We start from the raw sequence: 3,849 nt of genomic DNA, 5'->3' as shown, positions 1-3,849 counted from the left end.
CTTGCACTCTCCACACACACATTAAAGACATACTGTACATCACACACACACCACAACACACACACCACACACAGCACACACACACAACACACACACACACACACACACACACACACACACACACACACACCACACACACACACACACACACACACACACACACACACACACACACACACACACACACACACACACACACACACACACACACACACACACACACACACAGAGGTCCCATCAGATCATGCCCATGAAGGAAACATGATTTCCCCAGAGAGGGAGGGAGAGCTCATCAATAGAGGAGCTCAACAAACACTGCAAGGCATCTTTCATTAAAATTATGAATGAGTCGTGACTCTGACCCAGACACTAGGAGGGGGATGGTTATTCACTCCATGTTATACCAGCCTGCCTTATTCATTTGAAACAGCCTGGAAGGAGATCAGCAATACCATCCAATAAGTGCATCCTCTGGCCTGCTCTGTATCCTTCAGGAAAGTTATTTGATGAGGATGTGTAACACTGGTACCATGATAACATTGATGAAATTATATATTTTTACAGGAAATTGCATACAATACTTCATTATGCAAACATACACATTATTCCCTAGTGGATCTTTACATTTATAAGGAGATGGAATTCACGAAGGAAATATACAGTAGTTCACCTTTCAAGAAAGTGTTCCTCTGTACCTCAAATAAGATCTCTGAAATACCAGGAAGGAATCAATAGGGGATTGAATGAGGAGCAGGGCTGGCTGGGCTGAAAGGTCATGATGGAGGGCTAAGCAGAGAGTGCTCTGACTCCTTTCATGTTCCCACACACACAGTGTCAAACACAGCCTTGGGGCATTCTGGGAGTGAAAAGGGGCTAATCTCAATCTGGAGATGTCATATTGAGTGGCAGCCGTCTGCCTTCCACCTCCTCTCCTGTGTGTTGGTGTGTGTGTGTGTGTGTGTGTGTGGTGTGTGTGTGTGTGTGTGTGTGTGTGTGTGGTGTGTGTGTGTGTGTGTGTGTGTGTGTGGTGTGTGTGTGTGTGTGTGTGTGTGTGTGTGTGTGTGTGTGGTGTGTGTGTGTGTGTGGTGTGTGTGTGTGGTGATTCTCATGATGTGCACTACATGACAAGCCAAGTCGTAATTTCTTCACCTCAGAGTGAGAACCACAAAATCACCTCGTCAGTCCTGAATGGATGGGGTTCAACACGATTCTTTAAACCAATTTGGACAACTCAAATGTTTCCAGTATAATTTGAAAATTCTCACTCTTTCTCGCCATGAGATCTTACGTCATCACCGCTCCAGAAAAGTGGTGATGTTTGAGAGAAAGTACATTTTGCCTATGGTTATGCTCATAAATGGGATTTAGGTTTCCGTTGCCAGACAACCTTAGAAGAATCCTTTCAACATCTCAATTTAGCAATTGACAAGAACAACCACTCCACCGGTGCTCTATCAATTCATATTGATTATAATGACATCATTCGCTCAATCACAGAGTAACAGTTCATTGATCATTATTCAATGGTTCCGGCAGGGTGTGCAGACACATAAACAACATGCATCAAGAGGTGTTAGTCATTTCCACCTGGCGGTGTGCTGATCAGAAGAAGCTTATGTCTGTGTCTTTGTGTCCCCCCTCTGGCGGGCGTGGGGGAGAGTGGAGTCATCCAGGAGGAGAGGAAAGAAAATAACGCAATCACTATGAACAGCTAGGAGTAAAATCATTCACTTCTATTAACTTTGCCATGCTTTCTTCATTCAAACCAAGTAGTATTTCTGAACAGAACTAGCCGAATGGGTGAATGGGCGTCATTAGCTATATCTCATGTATAAATAACGTAAGCTGACCATTTAGGATTTACTTTGACATTGCCCCTGCCAACAAGTATGTTACATACAGTATACATGTAGATACAGTGTGCGTCCTCTCTGCAGTTAGAACCGTTAAGAAGCCTGGTGGTGTCCTCTGAACAACTGCTTACCTCAATACAGATAGTCATCACAAATGCCTACAGTACACTCTTAGTAAACAGTCTCTGTGAACTCTGGGATGGGGAGTACCAATGGAAATCCTCTCTAACTAACTTTGTGTGTAGCACTAACAGCTGCCTGGTCAGCAAGCTTATAAATAGCATGATGACAAAAGCTAGTGCTTCAGAATGGTAAAGATCAGTCGCCATTTTAGCCAGAAAATTGAACCCCACCTCCATGACAAAATGTCAATTTTTTTCCTTTGCTTTCAATCTATATCTTATACATAGAAGGTCATTTAACTGAGAACAGGCACATGACTCACTAGCTACTAGATTTTCTAATGCACATCAACTGATGTATGAATTTAATAGGAATCAAGCTTCCGCCTGATCTAATTCATTCACAAAAGGCTTATGAAACATTTTCCATATGCAAGCCCAATTACATCCAGTAATTGCCCAATGTCCAAATATCCTCAAGACACCCGTTCGAGGACATACGATTTTAGCAACCACGTCCTTCGAAGTTCCAAAGCTTCTCTCTAATAGGTGAGTCACCAAAGCTCGCCTTGCTGAGCTATCCCACCTCACACTCCCCAAGGTCCATCCTGCTACCAACACACCAAACAGTTACACAGAGCACATTAGTAGAAGAACAGATATTCCATACTTACATGTCATTGCCTTGGAACTTTGCAGCCAGTTCAAATCCTTATCTCAAACTGGGTTACAAGAACTGGTTGTATTGGACAATTCCACAGTAACACAGTGCACAAGACTCAGGATTGTTTCACCTTTTTATAATCAAACAAAAACAATGATTGCAAAGTTAAACAATCCTACACAATTAACAGCACAAGGACCTACTTTTAAACAATATACAAAATTTGACAAAACACATTTATTGAACGAAAATGATTTGTGCTGTTTGTGCCGTCATTCTCTTACAAAATGTATGCATCTGCCCACTGTGTCCTTCAAGTAAAATGTAATTTTTGTAAGAAAAAATCTGTAGCAATTGTTACAAGTAAGTTATTGTGGCATAGAAGTTGTATGGTTTGTTTAAACCTTAGCAATCATTGGTTTAGTTTGCACATGCATTTTAACGTGATGATCGAGTCTCTGGTGTTTCCTGTTAACGTGGAATTGCCCTACTAAATATTTTTTGGCTCTGGCGTATAGACTCATTGTGCTGATTGTAGAGGGGGCGGACCCATCCCATTTGGAGGCATACGGCAGCTCAGTGGTTCTGGGGCTGAAATCCACCGTCAGCAGGAGATGGCCTGGCTGTGCGCTCCACACAGTGGGAACCCCAGCTGTACCTCCCTGCTGTGCCATCACACATAGCCCTGGCCCAGCGCGGCAGCCTGGCCAAGCCCCAGCCAACAGCTCAACCCACTACGCTCACAACAGGCCCTGGCTGGCCTGTTGGGGGGGGGGGGGGGCAATATGAGGTTTAGCACAGGGGATTGAGCGTAATGTCATTACACCCTAGTTGTGATTCCACATCTGAGTCACATGGTCTCTCAATATTTAATGGCCCCTGACAGGAGAAAAAAAAACCGGAAAATCAAGTGACAATATTAACTCATGTGGTGGGAAAAAATAATTACAGGACTAAGAAAAAGTAATTATCCCCCTTCACCATCTGCACGACATTACGTTTGGCCGACGTGGTGGGAAATGAAAGTGTTGCATGCCTGTTTCTGGCATTGCAGTCATCAAACAGCCAATCCGTCCGCGACACGCTGAAGTCTTTCTGCCTATGGAGAAAATATACACAACCCGAATAAAACTGTCACAGTCTTCATTTCATCACTCAAAGAGTGAAAAACCACAAAAATCACGCTCGTCAGTCCTGAGTTGAGGGGGTT

The sequence above is a fragment of the Salvelinus sp. IW2-2015 genome, linkage group LG24 (assembly GCF_002910315.2).
Source record: "Salvelinus sp. IW2-2015 linkage group LG24, ASM291031v2, whole genome shotgun sequence".
NCBI lineage: Eukaryota > Metazoa > Chordata > Actinopteri > Salmoniformes > Salmonidae > Salvelinus > Salvelinus sp. IW2-2015.
This window is presented reverse-complemented; position numbering follows the sequence as displayed.